The 18,534-nt window shown below is 38.6% G+C and overlaps 1 long non-coding RNA gene across 5 annotated transcripts in view; it reads right to left on the bottom strand.

The window, feature by feature from the left end:
* LOC116450876 overlaps positions 1-18,534 on the bottom strand; it is a 180,949-nt gene that overhangs the window by 72,228 nt on the left and 90,187 nt on the right. For 3 of the 5 annotated variants that reach the window (XR_004242995.1, XR_004242996.1, XR_004242994.1), the window contains exons 6-7: positions 9,398-9,554; positions 7,173-7,328 (exon numbers count right to left, since the gene is read on the bottom strand). The exons of 1 other annotated variant lie outside the window; for it this stretch is intronic. This is a non-coding gene — a long non-coding RNA (uncharacterized LOC116450876). The remainder of the gene's footprint in view (positions 1-7,172; positions 7,329-9,397; positions 9,555-18,534) is intronic. One more of the 5 variants, XR_004242997.1, reaches the window with a different exon arrangement.

Genomic DNA, 18,534 nt, shown 5'->3' with positions numbered 1-18,534 from the left:
AATGAACTTTGCAAGTAGCACCCATGGCTAGTTTATTATGGAAGGCAAAATTAAACTGCAAAGTGTTTTTACAATTTATTAAATAGTAGCATACTTTAAGTAAGAATTTAATAATTTAATAATTTAATTAACCCTCACATACTCTTACCTAAGTTTATTCATGTAATGCTGGATGTTTGACATGATGATTTAATATTTCTCCCACAATAAAGAAAACACTGCAGTAATTAATACCTTGTCTTATTAGTCAAGACCTAACTCATTTGCATAAGATACTTCTCATGTAATTCGAGAAACGTAATCTGAGAAATTCAAATGTACTTCCTCCTCTTGAAAGAATGAATCTGTGGAAATTGGAGAGATGAGGATTTGACAGATGGACAACTCAGTGGATAAGGAGTTGGCTGGATGATCACACCCAAAGTTGCTGTTCATGGCTTGGTGTCCCTGTGGAGACCAGTGAGGTTCCTTGGGGTCGTTATTGGCACCGGCACGGTTTAACATCTTCATCTGTGTCATGGACAGTGGGATCCAGGGCACCCCTGAAAAATTTGCTGATGATGCCAAGCTGTGTAAGTCAGTCACACACTGGAGGGAAGGGATGCCATCCAGAGGGACCTTGACAGGCTGGAGAGCTGGGTCTCTGTGGACCTCATGAAGGTCAACAAGGTCAAGGTCAGGTGAGTCGGGACAATCCTGAGCACAAACACACAGGCTGGGTGAATCAAGAGTGAATTGAGAGCAACTCTGAGGAGAAGGGCCTGGAGGTACTGGTGGAAAAGAAGCTCAGCTTGACCTGGCACTGAGCACTTGCAGCCCAGAAAGCCAAGCGTGCCTCTATCTCATCTTTGAAAAACCATGTTTTACATGGCTTTTTAAGGCATAATTCTTAAATAAGAGCAACAATTCTGTTTCTCATTTAAAATGTATAATTAATACAGTAATAAGGAAATGAATCTTTAAATTCTGTCCCTAATTATATTAAAGTATTCCCAACTGTTTTCTGTGTGTAGAAGCAGCAGTTATCTAGCAACAGACGGCCTCAAATTAATTTAAGAATTTATTTATTCGTGTGCTTGTGTATACACATACCTGTGTGAAACTTTCACTGGTTTGCTTAGCCAGGGCAACCTCATTTTAGTTTCTTTTGCTTTGTGTTTTTGTTTTACTTTTCTGAATAGTTAGATCTAATTTCAGATTGTGTCAAAATCTATTATTAAAATTTTCCCTAATGTCTACTTTCTTCCTCTCTTACTGGAAGAACAATGACAGGCAGTGGTGGTTTAGGTTATTCACAGCTGTCTTTTTTGCTCATGGCTTATTAATTTACCTCACATCAGAATATAGAAAAATGTAACTGTCAGTGAGCAGTAATAGGGAAAGGGTAGTCAATTAAATCTTTGGAAAGCTTCCTAGTCCCATACTCCAGATAGCGCTTAAGGTTAAGATGAAAGGTTGGGGCTAAAATCCTTTGTATTTTTAAGGATCCTTTACAGATACTGTTATCCAAGGTAGACATGTATGTGTTAGAAAGACCAGAGCTTTCCATAATGAAGTTTTAGCTTTTTGACAGTTCTTTCCTGAAATAAATGGATTCACAAGAATTCACCATCTTCAATTTAAAAATTACAAAACTAAATGACCAAGTATTCTGTTTAAGAAAGTTCTCTCTTTGCCAAAGAGATTTGCCTGCTGAATATTTGAATTCTCCATTCTTTGCTAGATGGCTAATCATCTTCGTCACCTGTTGGTTTGGACTAAAAAGTACACAAAGCATTTTATAGGAGCAAGTTAACCCTAATTTTCTAAGCACTTACCATTGTAGTCTCATGAAATTCAGGTATGATCATTTTTTGCAAGACTAGAGTCATGGGCAGGTAGAGTAGACTTTGCATCAAACCTTTAAGTAACCTTTCTATCTGAAGGCAGTACATTTCTAAATCTTTTATAAAAAGGGCTTGTGTGGGGAGACAGACAGTCTATTATGTATTTCCAATTTATTAAAGATACAAATTCACAAATCTCGTGACTCAGTACAGTTCAAATTATAGTGAGTGCATGTGATATCCATGTTCTTGGCTGTCATGCAAAGAACTGAAATGTGAAACTTTTTACTGCCAAATTTCTCAAAGTTATCTGCTGGGGTTTCAGGAGTCAAGAGCAGTTGCCGACCTGAGGACTTCTTTGAGTGTATTTCTGGTCGATTTATGCTCTGATTCACAGTTTGGCAGCTCATTCCTGTGAGGAACAGGCAATGTTTGATTTGATCTAATGCAAATGAATTTGTGTATTTCGATTATAACAGAGCAGCACCTTCAGTGGACCGTGGGGACGTGGGGACAAGCCATGCTCATGAGAAAAAAGGTGTTGAGCTCGTGTGTGAGAATCAGCCTCAGCAGTTTGTAAGTCCCCACCAAGTCCTAGACCAAGCAAGGTGACTCCCTCTGAAGAGAACAGGAAAGTGAACTCCATGGATCACCTCTGCTAAGCCACAGATAATTTATCAAGATCTGTGTTTGTCCTTCCCTTCTGACTCCGTGTGTGTGCATGCTCACACATTTGTAGAAAGGCTTGGGGTGGAGCCAGGGCTGTAATTACCATTCTGTTCACTGTTGTGCTGCTTGTTTTCCCAATGTATAGCAGTGGATGTGGGCCTGGTGATGTAATAAATGGGTACAAAAGGTTAAATCTTGTTCAACATATGGGGAGAAATTTCAGATAAAAGGAGAGTGCAGCCCGTTTGCCAAAAATCTGATTCATGCAAGAAAATCGGGGAGGAGGGATAGAGTAGAGAAAGGCTGCTGTTATTTTTTTAACAAAAGACACTAGAAGCACAGTCAATAGATTCTGTATTGACTGAAATTGCATCATTTTAAGCATATAATTTTTGGGAAAAAATTCTCTGGAAGCAGCTATACCTTGCTTTTGCTTTCCCAGAGCATCTGTAGCTAGTTGTATTTCATGCTAGCAATCTTAACCATTTAAAAATCCGATAAATTCACCCTATGATTATTAAATAGAATGATTTAAAACGGAGTCAGAATACACAAAAATTTGTCTTTTCCCAACAATTAACTTTTGGTGTAATTTACTTTTGATCAGACTGAGGCTTTGACAGGTTGTATTATGTGGCTTCCCCTGGGGTTTTAGCACGTTCAGTGATATTTGAGTTTAGCTCATAATTAAACCCCAGAACTTTTTATAGTCTTTACTGACTGATTTAGTTCCTTCGGTGCCAGGGATGGAAAGGCACAAGATCCCTGACAAACATAATCTCAGGTGTATTGCTTAAACTGAGAGAATGAAAGACAGAGGGTAAGACAAGTTTCAGGGAAATTTCCATTAAGGTTCTGAAATGGGTCCTTGGAAATGGTTCTTTGTCTTACAGGATTCTTCTTTTCACATGAAGGTACAATATCGTAAAAAGAAAATCAGTATATTTACCCCTGATTGCAGTATGGATTCCGATATTAAACCAGACAGGGAGCCAGGCTGCCCTCCCAGTAAAGAAGCAAGAAGGCAGAAGAGAAAGCTGCTGCTCCACAGCATTGCTCAGAAAGCACCATATTACAAAAAAAGAAACTGAGGTGTGAAATTCAACAATAAAAAAATAAATCTGGCAAATAGCATGAAGGTCAGAGATAAATATAACCATGAGGGAAAGGAGAAGGAAAGTGGGGAAGAAACAAGAGAGAACCTTAGCAGAAGTGCAGCTGCAGATTGAAATGACTAAGGAACATGAAAGAGGAGGTGGGGTAATTGGATCTCTCAGTGGTAGGTGAGTTAGCAATTGCATGAGTGGATACAGCCAGCTCTGGAGGACGCAGCATTTGGTTGTCATTCAGGGGGAACTGCTATTAAATTCAAAGTGAGAAGAACAACAGAAAGAGACAGTTCAGGAAACTTACTCTGGGAAGATTAAAACAGGCATTTCAGTCCAAGTCACTGTGGTGCTGACTATGTTAGCTACCTAACAGGGCTCTTTCCGTTTTCATCTGGTTTTTAGGTTTGACAGGAAGAAAATGCTTTTCACTAAAGGTATAAAGGGCAATATTTTCAAAAGTGCCCATGTGCTTTTTCAGAAGTTCCTTAGACTTAGTTTCATAGAATCACAGAATGGTTTGGGTTGGTAAGGACCTTAAGGATCATCCAGATCTACTCCCCTGACATGGGCAGGGACAGCTTCCACTAGACCAGGTTGCTCAAAGCCCCACCCAACTTCACTTTGAACACTTCCAGGGATGGCGCAGCCACAAGCTCTCCAGGCAACCTGTGCCAGGGCCTCACCAACCTCATAGTAAAGAATTTCTTCCATATATCTTATCTAAACCTACCTCCTTTCAGTGTAAAGCCATTTCCCCTTGTCCTATCACCCCATGCCCTTGTACAATGTCCCTCACCAGCTCTCTTGTAGCCCCTTTAGGTACTAGAAGGCTGCTCTAAGGTCTCCCCAGAGCCTTCTCTTCTCTTTCCCAGGCTGAACAATCCTAATTCTCTCAGCTTGTCCTTATAGAGGAGGTGCTCTAGCTCTTTGATCATCTTTGTGGTCCTCCTCAGGAATCTCTTGAGGAGCTCTGTCTTTTTTATGTTGGGAGTCCCAGGGCTGGATACAGCACTCTGGTTGGGGTCTCTCAACACTGGACTAAAGGGGCAGACTCACCTTCCTCAACCTACTGGTCACAGTCACACTACTTTTGATGCAGCTCAAGATGTGCCAAAAAATAACATATATTTTGTAGAGTGGTCCCAGAGGTGCTCTCTTATAGTGGGAAGGGAGAGAAGGAGAGAAGAAAAAGAGAAGAACGATCCAGAGGGATGGCACTGCCACTCCTCCTTTCATTGGCCATAGAGGGACTCTTGACAGTTCTACAGAGCAGGTACTTTAATGCTGACAATTTCAGGTGGAAAATGGTCCATGAAAATTATCCTCTGAGTACTTTGACAGGGCAAAAAAGGGATGCAGGATTACTATACACATCAGGAGAGCTAACATAACAAAATGCATTTGATACTGGTTTAATCCGACCAAAGTGAGGTGTTTAGAGGCAGTTAGGTTGTCAAAACATCAGGGTCAAGTAGACTCCCAGTAAAACACTACATTTTATTAATTTCCAGTGGACACTTAGCATCTTCTCAGAGAATTTTTTTTCCTTCAGAAATTGAATTTTTTGTCAGAAAATCATTATGTTTTTCTCCCAACTGATGGTCCTTAGGTGCTGGTATGATCTGCCAACTGTTTCTAGAGCTGCTCCACAACTGTCTTAAAATTTACAGCCTCCGTTCTTCCTTTGGAAGCAGAACATATTGAATGCTTCTCTTATTCTGGTAAGAACAGCATGGCCAAAAGAAAAGTATATTATCCATCCTATTACAAGTAAAAGATTTAATTAACCTCGTGTTTATTTTCACCTATTAGTCATCTGTCAGTTGTTCTGAGATAATAATTCATTTTGGTTGGCTCAACACAAGTTAAATTTGCACAAAGTGAATTTGTCTGAGCCTCAGCTGTATATGCCAGATGACAGGTAAATGTATTTGTCTTTATTGCAGGGTAGATTCCATGGAATCTCTTTGCTGGACATTCAAGCATCCGTAATACTGGACAAGAGGGTGTTGGCTGAACTGCTGGGCATTATGGAGAAGAGATCTTCAGAAAACGTAGAAATCAGAAACCAGAGGTAGATGTGGTCTCAGAATAATGCTAGATGAATTGTCTCAGAAGAGAATAACGTGCTTTCGAACCCATAAGAACATTTTTAAGGATGCTGTGAAGTGTTACCATAGTCTTTGACTTTAATTGCTGTCCAAATATCTAAGTTTTATGAGTCAGTTGTCATGGACTGTACCTATTACACTGAGTAGACAAACCAGGTAGTGATAAGAACTATTGCCATGCAATCTGTGAACCCCAAAGCTCTTGCTGTTTGGATAGTCATAATTTATTTTCCTGCCATTACTTATTTTGATTTGTGTGGGGTGTGAGACTAGGACAAGACAGGGGAGTTAAAAATTTCGTGTTGTTTTTATGAGATGTGACAATTTGAGGGATTAAAGCTTGGGAACTTGTTAGAAAATATCTGTTATTTTCTTCTGTGGTCTCTCATATTCCATGTTGGTGTCTTTGGGAGCAGTCAGGACTGTGGTGCTTTGCTGAAGAATTGTTCTGCTGAAGTTCCTCACTCAGAGGAAAATAAGATGCAGAAAAGCACACTATAGCTTCTTTGAGGACCTAGAAATCCTTTTTTACTTTTCCCACTTCTGGTAAACATATTTTCAGTCTATCATTTCTCCAAAGCAATATATTAGGATTTTTTTTTTCCAGAAACAGGTTTTGTTTTCAAAACCATTTATTTAAAAATAAACTGCCTTTTTTCCTAAATCACATGTGTTCCTTCAAGCGAGCTGTGCTCCATGTACACTTAGGCTCCTCTGCTTTTTACAACTAAAGATCACATGTGAAAGACCTTTTCTCTTTGTGCAATGAAAGCAAAGAATTGCTATATCACACATTATTGAGGTTATGAAGAGGCATTTAATTTTTATTTATATCTCTCATTAAACACCATAAAAATCCACTCAAAGTTGTTCTCTTAGTTCTGAGTTTATGCTGCAGAATTTAGAAATAATTTTCAGTGCTTCTTGGTCCACTGAAGTGCCACCTGGACTTCCAAGTATGACGGAATAAACCTAGAAATAATCTTTTTCACAACACACCATATTTTGGTGTTCAGTAACTCTATCTTCCCTTTCTTTCTCCTTGCTAGCCCAGCCAATATTCACATTAGCTGAGATATATTTGCTTTGTAATTGAATTTCAGTTTAATGTATTACTGGAAATTACTTTTGAAAAAAATCGTAAGGGAAGAGGCCTCAGTACCACTTTCCCAAACTGAAAAATAACTTCCCCTGCATATACACCATCCAGATTTGTTAGATCTGTCTTCCTAACACAAAACACAGGCTGCTGGCTTAAAAAGAATAACTGATAGTTAACCTCTTGGGCTAGAGAAAAGATTCAGCTTTCACTGTTTTTTGAGTTTGTTTTCTTTTCTGCTTGTGCCAAAACAGTTGAAAATGAGAAAATGTAAGGGATGTGCTTTCTTCACAGCTAGGTGCCCAGCAGTTGATGCTAGCAGGGCATGTGGCAGTAATAAATGGTGGCTGGGACATACCTGTGTTCAGTGGTCCCCGTTCCTTCTGTTCTGGGTAGGGGTGGCTGCAGAGTCCTTTTGTTCCTGAATGCTGTCACCTTCTAGCTGGCTCTGGAATAGCTTCTGATTTTCATCCTGGAGTCATTGCAGTATCATTTGTGAAAGAGGGTGTAAAATCTGCAGGCACAGTATGGATAGCAATACCAGTTAAGCACTGTCTTGTTTTTGCTTCTCATTTAATGGTACATGTATGCATTTAATATTTATATGTTGGTCTGAAAAGCTGGTTCTGTGTAGGCAAATTTACCTTTTTTCTTTCCTTTTTAATTGAAGCAAATCATATTCCTCTGATATCTTGTTTCCATGCCAAGTTTTCTCCAATTAAGAAAAAAAAAAACCAATAATCCCCAGGCAACCCTGTTACCCTTATTCATAATTAAACCATCACACCTGAAACATCCAGCAGGCTGCTTGTGAGATTTCTGAAGTACAGGGAGAAGCCACAATAATATCTTTGGGCTGAGTGCCAGCACACAGAGATGTCTAACTAGGAAGTGAACCAATACTTTATAGGAAGTAGAAAGGTGTTTCCTCATTAAGCAATAATTGAACATGCAGCTCAAGGAAAAAGTGAATGTGAGGACATATAGTTGCTTTCCCACTGTAAAACGATTCCATCATTTAGACACAAGTTCTACTTTGAGAAAAATATGGATTTTTTATTTTTTTCTCTTTTTTTTTTAGTATGTAGCTTCTGCATGGTACATGACTATGTTGCATTTCAATGGAAAGGTCTGAGGGGAGCCATCGAAGCTTTCATATTCTTGTTATTTGCATTAAGGACAGTTCTGCTAAGACATACCTGATACAATTCAGAGCACAGGCAAATAAACTCCAACCTGTGGCACTCTGTAACTTCATAAATGTATTTCTCCAAAAAGTTGCTTCTCTTTTCTAGAGCTGTTACAGAGAGCTGTAGAATCTGGGAGAGTCAATCACCTGCCCTGGGGAACCATTGAAGCTGCCTCAACAATAGTAGACAGGAAGAGAACTGACTGAAGTTAGGTTGTTTCTGGTTTTTTTCCCTCATAATATTCCTTTAAATAAAAATCTATTTCCAAGTAGAATATCTCACTGGAGAAGAATATGATTTAAACTTTTTTTCTTCTTCCATGTGTTGCTAAGAACCCAGAGGCTTTATAATTACCTTGTAGCTGAAAAATCAATGGGTCAGTGGATGTAACTGGCCTCTCTTGGTTTGAAAATATATGCGATTTTCTCAGTACTACTGTTCTTTCAGCAAAGAAAACTTTTTTTTTTAAATATTGATAGGAAAAATTTTGAGAGGGAAATAGTCAACCAATAAAAAAAGAGAAAATGGAGACATGAGAGGGGGGAAAAAACCTCAACACTCCTACCAATGCTTGAAATTGGGAAGAACATTTGAAAGATATTTTTAGCTGTTTTGTTGAAGAATTATTTTTATTTCCTGCTTTTCTGTCTTCAGAAAAGGATTTTTAATAGTGAAGCCATCCTGCTCCTAGCAACAAATGCCTCTTACAGGAGCCTCACCTATGTTTTTTGGGTTTTTTTTCCTGGTGCCTTGTATTATCAGCAACACTTTTTGTATTTCCCCTTGCTTGTTTCCTAAAGATAATTATAAAATATGGAAATCTTTCTGTGACCCTGTCTTGTTCCTATGAAATAGATTATCCTTGTAGACTAAAGTAATTGGCTTTTGCAGGAAAACACCATTAACTTGGCATAGCATTGTCTCTTACAACCCATACTCAGGGTCATTAAATTGTGTCCTCGTTAACAGTGAAAATTCTAACCTCTGTTGCATGTGTCCCAGCACGACAGCTCCAAGTCCTCAAATTTTACATGAAATTAAGGAATAGAGTAAAAGCATGCTTGTTTATGAATGCACCATAGATCAGTGTAAATATAAGAGCTTTAAGAGATGCACCTGCAGCATGGGTAAAACTGGGTGTAAGCCAGTCTTAAACTGGAGTTTTCAGGGCATGGAGTGTTACACACAAATCTGGGGGTGCTGGTAAGACATTGTTAGTGCAAGAGCCGACATTTGTGCTGTTAAAAATGAAGCCTGAGTTTTGGAGATTAAAAATTGGATGGTTCCCAGTTACATTGGGATACCTACCATAATTTTTGGATTTATTACCTGAATTCTCCCTTAAGAAGGTTTTTTAACTGTTGTTTGAAACTGGGACACCTGAAGTGCTCACCTGAGACTGTGTGTGGAGAGGAGGCAGCTGCAGAGGGTGATTTGTACCAGGCAGGATCTGGAATGCAATCTGGAGCATCACTCCCACCCAAAAAGCTGCAGAGGGAGCAGAGAATGATGAGGCCTCTGATTTAGGCAGGTCAGCGAGATGCCCAAAGCTGGAAGAACTGCAAGTAGACTGAAGTTCTTTCTTGGATTTTAGCATTAATTATCTTTGTCAGAACAACTCAGAAAAATGTTTGATCTCTTCTTTATGATTAATGTTCTTTATGATTAATGATACTTCCCCCAGCCCAGCACTGTGCAAATGGCTGTTGCTGCCTGCAAAGCAGGGATGTGTGCAGGGTTTAAATTCTCACAACCACTGCAACTAAGTAAATGTTTCTGTCCTATTTTATATGTAGGGAAATTGCAGTGCAGGAAAAAAATTAACTGACTTGCCTACAAGGTACCCTGTGGCTCAACAGATTAAACATTAATGCAGGATTTCATTGAGTATAATTCTGCTCTGGGATTTCTTTTTGTTCATTTCCTTTGTTTGGCTGAGGTTTGAAGTTTTGATGCTCTTTTCCTCAGTTTTGCTAAAAGCAGTTTTTATGTTACCTTTGATTCAGAACGCTTGAGGGTGGCTTTAAAATTCTGGTTGAATTGGAATAGGAAAACCTTCTGTATATTGGATCAGTTCATTTCAAAGCCAGAAAGGCTGCTTTAGTCAGTGAACGAGTGCTTATAGCACCTCTTCCATCATCCCCACCAGCCTGTCTGACTGAACTCATTCAGTGTCCCAAGTTATTGGGAAAGCCTAGAGAAAGATGCATCTCACTTGATGTGTCACTACTTCACTGCCTCTGGCATGCTGGCCACAAGCATTGAAACACTTTATTCTTCTTAATCTAAACTACAATTTTAATCCCGCTATCAAAATTTGGTGGTTCTGTTGACACATTTTTCATTCAATTACTATATTTACTATACCTACATTAGGACAGTATAATCAAACCAAATAATGTGCTAATTTTGCCAGTTTCTGAACTTCTTATACATTTTTGCAAGAAATTTGGTTGGCATAGTAGGATTGAACCACTGAATTTCTGAGCCAAAATTATTAATTGTTCACAACAACGTGTTCCAGGTGGGTTTACAAGAGGAATTTTTTAGTTAGAGGATTTATTCAGTCAGGTAGGCATTCATACTCTTATTTTGGGTACACTTACTTGAGTAGTTGCATCTTTTTCTCATTAAAGTAATTTTCTTCTTAATTTTTTGTGAAATGAAGGTTTAAACCCCTGAGCCATTGTTATTTAATGGGGTCTTTAAAATTTTTTTTTAATATTTTGTAACTCTGAAAAGCCGTAATGAAATGTTGTGGATCTCCTCTATTCTGCATAATTTATTCTGAATTGAAAGAATTCAACATTCAATTGTTCTAGTTCTATCCAGTAAAGAATAGCTCTTGAGACAGGTTTGGGTTTTTTTTAACTCTCATTATTGACTTATGTCTGCTTCTATCAACACCAATGAAGTTTTTACAGGTATTTAAAAAAACAAACCACAGTAAAACTTTCACATTATTTGAATTAACAGTGACAGGGCATAATTCAATAAAAATAGCCAAAATAATGAATCTGAAATGAGAAACTATAGCCATTTTGACACAAATATAGGCAGGGAATCTATTTATGCTTTCTTATTTATATTACTTGCCTACATACAGAAAAAAAAAAAAAAAAAGATGGTTCTTTACCTGCCCTCTGGGCAAAAACGGTGAACTATATAAGGCATTTTCTCCCCCTCTTTTCAGACTACTTTAATTGGGTAGTTTGATAAAAATCTCTGTTTAGATACAGGAACTGAAGATGTTGCAGCTGTGTGAGTGAATGGGCACAGGAGGAAATATCCTGAGGATATTGCAGCTGTTTACAGGGATGAAGAATATATAGATTTTTCCTCACAAAATTGCAGGGTTTTTTTCTTAACATTATCTTATTGTCTATTGTAATTTTAGTTCTTTCTTTTGTCTGGTTTCATAAGAGTCTGCTTGACTGAGGCTTTCCCCTTCATCTTAAGAAAAAAGTAAAACCTAACAATGGATGATATGCTCAGAGAGGACAAATTAAAGCTGAAAAATTAGAGTGGAAGAGAATCACACATGTACAGAGAAAATACAACAGAAATGCTCCCAGAGAATGTATTAAACTGAAGTTTTGAAGACATTTATATGCTGCCATCTTTGTAGGCCAAGCCATGGTACTTTTAGAGGAATTTTTCAGTTTCCCAAACCAGAGACCAGGTTTTGGACCCATCACAGTGATGGAAGAGGATCATGGGCAAGGGGGAACCACCTAAAATCTGTGGTATTTGCTGCCTTATTCTAAGTTTAATTTGTTTGTATTTTCATGCCCAGCAGATACTAAATCTGGAAAGGGCAATACTTATAAGGAAAAGACCCTTCTATAGAAGGGAATTTTACAGGTCTGTAAATGCTGCTAGAGAGTTTGGAGTAGAAAATTTGACCTGTATTTTTGTGACTTTAGGCACTTAATGTTGCTGTTAGGTATCTAACGATTCTAAAAAGCCCTTTCAGCTGTCTGCATGTCTTCCTGCTGCACATTTGAAAACCCAGAGCAAGTCCTGTCTTATCAGAAATACCCGATCAAAGGGGAGATTTAACAAAGAAAAACTTGATTGAAAAAGTAGTAATAGAAAAGGCAGTGGTTAAAGACCAGTAATTTTTCAGTTCATCTTAGAATTATAAAAACAATTTAAAATAAAATACCATTCCTGTATTTTATCCAATGAAAAATTATGCCCTGAAGGATGCTTAAAATTAGTTTTCCCACTCAATTATAAAATGTCACCTCATAATTCTGCTTCCACGAGTGCACGTGCCCCTGTTGTTTAACAGAACACATAATTAAAAAATATTTTTCAATATTCAGAAATAATTTTCCTTTTCATAGCTTTAATTCAGAACTGATGTTAACCTTTCAGTCTTCCAGTTAGCCATCAATTTGTTCTCCTTTGTTTCAGTCTGCATAGATCAAGAAATCTTATACATAGGCACAGGCTGACTTGCAGAAGTCAAGAATTCTCAGCCTTTCTTCATGTGAAGATGGATACAAATATTGTCACTGGAATTTTCTTTTGCAGGCCTGGAATATTATATTTCTTTCACTATTATGTCTAAGGAAAGAAACAGAATAACTAGACAGAAAATGCCAGCTGCAGTGTGAGAGTTGACTGGTCCTCCTCTGCCTGAGGATCTCACCTGGATGAAGCACGGAAACCTAAGTTTTCTTATGTGTGGTGATTCATTTTCCTAAAGGCTTTATCTTCTTTGGTAACTGCAGTAAAATCTGATTCTAATCCTATGTCTGATTAGCATTAGAATATTTTTGTCTCGTATTTGTATTCATCACCTGTTTCATTAGGACAAATAGATTTACTCTGCAATGTGATGGTGTTTTAAATAGTTTACATGGATTCCTCTCCTCTCCATCATCCTTAGTTCACGTTCATATGGCAACTAAACTTTTTCTGAAAGGTATCAATAGTCAGACAAAACACTCATTATATTTTTAGATTGAAAGAGCAAGTGTCCAATAAACAGCAGCTGAAGTTTCAATTAGCTGATGAGACATTGTCTATTTAAGTACCAAACACCTGTCTGAAAAATCTGGTTTTATCTAGATAGGACTAATGCTCTTCAAATCCAACTTATTTGGGGTCTGCATGTTCTCTGATCACTCAAGTAAGGAACTATGATTCATTATCTTTTAGTATTCACGTGCTTCAGAAATTCTTCATTATACAAACATCTTCAAGAAACACAGAGAAGCTTAAAAACCATCAAGGTGGGTTTTTTATATTATGAGATTTTATATCTACCATTACAAAAAGAGCATTGTTTTATTTATTTTCCCAGAGGGAATATTTATATATCATTAGGAGTTCACAGTAGTTCTTTTCCCTGGTAGATCTATGTGATTTCCAAAACAAGCTGAGTACATTAGGGGTTCTTTTTGTTTGTTAGTTGTTTGTTTTTACCTGTTGCTCTAAATAGTGTGGTGTTCTCATGAATAGAAACTCTTGGTCTTGTACAGCTCAGAAAATTGTCAGAAGTTCCATATTTTTACTTTGATCCCCCTACTCAGGGAGAGAGCAGCTGGCATAGGATGGATAGAGCAGAGGAGGATGCCCTAGTGGTGGCATCATTAAAGGACTCCCAGCAGATGGGAGCTGCTCCCTAGGGAAGGGGGTCAAGTACTGGTAATGATCAGAGTGCACTGGGACTGAACTGGGAGCCCAGCAGTGAGTCCAGCAAGGTGTGGGAGGCAGGTGTGAGGAGCTGAGGCAGAGCCAAAATCACTGAGAGGGAGGAGGAGGAAGGAAAATCAAAGTGCAGGTGGGGATGTGGAACAGTAGGAGTTGTAGAAAACATATCTGATCTTGGAGGCAAAAGCAGAGGTCTGGGATTAAGAAATGGGGGCACAGATTTGTAGAAGAGAATGAGTTGGCTCAGGAGTGGGAGAGAGAGAGCAGCAGCAAGGGTCCCAGGGCTGGGGAGCCCCAGGGGAAGCCCAGAGGGGCTGGAGAAGGCAGCAAATCAAGAAGGAGGCAGATGCCAGGAAAGGAAACCATGCATTAGAAAATTTGGAGAACATAAACTTCAGTGTTGGCATGTGTGTATGTATGATATAGGTACACCTCAGACGGGTAGATTGGTCAATGTCTAATATTTTTTAATCTTTGAAAACAGAGATGTGAATATAATAATTGGTATCAAAATAGTTACTTCAATTTCATTTTTTATTGTTTGAAAAACCAAAATGATTTCCTCATCTGTTCCTCTGTCTTCGCACTGTGTTGAGGTGAATGAGTATTTTAATGAACTCATTTCTCTTTTAAATCATTAAATATATTCATGCTTGATAATATGCATCAGTTCTTTCTGTGGGGGAGATTATTACTAGAAATAATGTGGTGCATTAGAATTGCATTAGAATGTAGACTTAGGCCATATTTAACTTCCTCCTGAGCTCCGTGTTGTGCAAACAGGGTACAAAATAGATGTAGTCCAAGGCAGAACCTGACAGGATGAGCTTGTGACTGCAGGGGTCAGCAAAGAAGCTTCTCAAGTTCTGCCCCTCTCAATCTGCTCCGATTTCCTTTGCTCTGTGGAGCACAGTACGCTCGGGTAGAACCAGCACACACACTCTGAATTAATCAGTCAGCTCAGCATTAATAATTCAGTGCAAATTACAAAGAGCTGATCTGCAAATATCCTTCCGAAAGTCAACGGTAGAGCTCTCTTTCACTTTCCAGCTGCAAAAATCTAAACCTCACTGGAAAAAGATTGGAAGACCCTGAAACCTATGGTGTTATACTGGGAGTCACACTGGAATTGTGACCTTTTGTGTGTTTTAATGAATCAGCAGGCTGATGGAGAGAGGATGGGCAACAGGATCTTTCTCCACGAAGGGATGTTTAGCAGTTTTGGGTTATCTGAGCTTCCTGTGGGATGCTCTGCATGCACAAGGATTTAAAGATAGACCTCTAGCTCTGGGAGATAAGTAACATTAGTCAGGATGGAAGAATAATATTTTTTTCTGACAAAGGTAAAAATCTGAGGATCTTTGGTTACATTTCAAATCCATTCTCACTGCTAAATGGGTTTTCCTTTAAGTCCAGCATTTCTGCAAAGGAGAAGTCTATGTCAGTGAAATTCTCTGTCAGGAACCCATTTTCTTCTGAGCAACCCAAGTTCTTGTGTGTTTGAGCCAACAATAAGGAAGGGGAACAGAAACCTGGCCAAGGAGGGCCATGGTTTTGTTGTTTGCACTGGGCAGCAAAGGGACTGAGGTTGGCCAACTCAGTTAATGGTCAGCTGAAATGAAACATTTCATTTCAGGTCAGCAAAATGGAATAAAACATTTCAGAATTTTTACATGCATTTTTTATGGGGGTTTTTTGGGGTTTTTTTGGTTTTTTTGGTTTTTTGTTTTTTTTTTAATGCATAGATTGGATACAGCAGTACCAGTTATTTTATGTGCTATTAAAAACATGTCAAATTCCTGGCTGATGTGAAAGATTTCTTTTTTTGGTCACCTCTGTATTAAATGGGAAACAATAATTCAGAAGGTAAATTATTTCTTATATTCTCAAATACAGGCAGTAATGTTATTTTGTAGAAAAAGGTGCACATTCTGGACTTTTTTTAAAAATGAAAATATCTCTTCTGAGAAATCAGAAAATGACACTGCGGACCATTATTCTCATCTTTGTTGAAGAGCAGTTCTCAATATGAACCACAGCTGATGCTCTGGTCTGTGAATTGAAGAGGCCATTGTCCTGTATCCAATAAAGAATAGGCCCACTTATGAATCCTCCCTTAACCTTTTCCTTTTTTTTCAGTACCTTGGGGTTGGAGAGCTATTCCAGTTCCTAGTTTGCTTTTAGCATCACCATTGCCTAGTGAATTGTTCCCTATCCAGTATTTTTGCAGTTTATTCTTCCTGCCCAAGTGTTAAACTTTACAGCTATCTTTATTGAATGGCATCTTATTTTTGGTCTGGAGTGTTTTCTGTCTGTCAAAATAATTTTGAATTGTAGACCTGTCCTCCAACATGCTTGAGACCCTTCTGTGCTTAGTGTCACTTGTGATTTTAATATCTGTATTTCCTATGCCACCACACACTTTGGTAATGCTTTCTATAATTAAGGTGTATGTCAAAGAAATTTATTGTAGTCATTAAAAAGAAAAAAAAATCCAAAAAGATAGACAGGGGAAATCATTTTTCTTTTGGCAATAACACATTCAGATAGTCAGCAACACCTATTCTAAACTGAAACATAATCTTTCATTCAAGACCCTCAAATCCCCCTAAGATTTTCAGTTGCAACATAGCCTGGAGCAACGGAGACTAGAGAGCTCCCAGGTTAATTTGCTGTGTTGTGCAGCATGTGCTGCATATACAAAGGCCCAGTCTTGGTTGTCCCACAGGAATATTTGATAATGAACTCAATTTGTGACAGTAATAGCAAATAAACTGTCTAAAAGAAAATGAAATTTGATTGCCTTCAATTCCAGGAATATAGAGAGGTTTGTTTACCCAAGTCACAGAGTTTCTGGTTGCTAAGAATGAATCTAATAATTTAAAGCCTTTGGACCTGGACTCCGATGTACTGCATTTTACCAAAGGCTCTGTGCCTAGTGTGACTTATATTCAGCATCTTAGCCAAGGGGAATTAGAGGGACTTAATGTATCCAAACCCAATATACAATCAGTGCCAGAGGGCATTTCTTGCTCTCCGAGGAGAGACTCAGTGACTAAAGAGGGAGACAGGATAGCTGCTAAAAAAGAGTCACAGCAGGCTGGAATAAACCTCATCCCACCACACCTCTTTGCACAGTCACCTGTCATAATGTATTTCTATATCCATGGATACTTAGATGATTTTCAAGCCTCAGTTCTTTTGGTAATAATGGAGAAGTGGATTGAGAGCATAGCAAATAAATTAAATTACTTATGTAGGAGGCAGTGAAATATGACTAAATGCACTGGGATCTTGTTGTTCCTGATGATGCATCTGAATCATTCACCTCTTTTGAGCCATTCAGTTTCCTGGTGGACACACTCTTAGGAGAGAGATTCACTTGAACACTACCTACAAGGATGTGTATGCTTGAGTAAATCTAATTTAGAAAACATTAGCAATTATATGGAAGCTTGTTTATATTTAGGTTGTTATCATTCACTGAATTTATAATGTGTTTGGACTGCATTTGTTTTGTGGGGTTTCTGGTACTGTAAATAATGTAATCAGAGTTGATAGCCTTTGTTTTTGTACCACATGTATGCAACAGCAATGAAAGGAAAATCTTTAGTGGGAAAACAGTAAAAGAAATATTCCCATCCTCAAAGTTGGTCTGTAAAAATAAAAAAAAAAAAAAAAACCAAACCCAAACGAAAAGTGAAGGTGAAAAGGATGTATGAATTTTAAGAATTTATCACTAAATATCACACATTAGAATTTAAATGTCTCACAAAATTTAAAAAAATGTCTGTTCAGTAGTTGCCCCTAATTTCATAACTTTCTGTGCTACCTGAGGGGGGTGTCACACTGTGTTTGGTCTGCAGGAGCAGTAAAGTCTCAAAGCGAATGAGGAGCTGTTCTCCCTCCTGCATAACCGCGCTGAGCAGGACAGCAAACACCTGATCCCAGTGTGAGCTCCACATTTCTATGTGAACAATAAGGTTTCCCTGTTCCTTTCTACAGTGCCACCTGTGTTCTCAGAGCTCTCCAGAGCCAGGTGGTGACCTGATGTAAATCGAGGCCGCTCTGCTCACTTCCCACCAGAAACACGTGGGTTTAGGGCTGTGCTTGGATTGACTCGATTGTATCCTCATCTCTAATATTGCAATGAAATGTGGAATGTAGGCTGAACACAGTTCAGTTCAGTGCAGTTTTTAGGGCCCAGACTACTCAACTTCTTTTGATGCCATGAAGATTTTTGCCCTTTCTTTTATACCCCTGTTATACCTTTTTACAACTTCTGTATTCCCAGTGCTTTTTGCCTACATTCTTGGACTTGTTTGTCAAGCTGAGAGACGAGACATTTTAGAAGCTTCCTAGCTAGGGATCAGTGTGCCCCAGAGCCCAAGGTCCTCTCCAGAACACATTCTGTAAACCAAGATAGAACCATCCAGGGGAAGGTTCCTTGGGGAGGGGGGGGCTCACTTGAGCCTCTCATTGGGGAATCTTTGATAGATCTGCTAATTAGTAAGACCTATAATGTTATACCCAGTGTTGGGGGAGGGGCAGACAGAGATACACTCTGGGGTGCATCTTGATGCACATGACCTGGACATGTGCACCTAAGGATCCTTAAAATAAATACCAAGGTAAAATCCCTTTTCCTCTTCTAACCGTGTATGCCTCTTGATTTTAAGACCAGGAAAAGGCATCACTTTCATTTCAGACTTTTCCTGTATGATACTATTCCCTTCCTAGTGGCTTCTCCTTCACAGTTTTGGCATAGAGTTCTGAGCTGATACAGATTCCCTGGAGGACTTTCAGTCCCACAGGCTCCATACTTCCATGGGTGCTAACAATTTGTCTCTTATCTGGTAATTG

The sequence above is a fragment of the Corvus moneduloides genome, chromosome 14 (genome assembly GCF_009650955.1).
Source record: "Corvus moneduloides isolate bCorMon1 chromosome 14, bCorMon1.pri, whole genome shotgun sequence".
Lineage (NCBI taxonomy): Eukaryota > Metazoa > Chordata > Aves > Passeriformes > Corvidae > Corvus > Corvus moneduloides.
The sequence above is the reverse complement of the archived record's forward strand: the minus strand, read 5'-3'. Positions and strand labels throughout refer to the sequence as shown.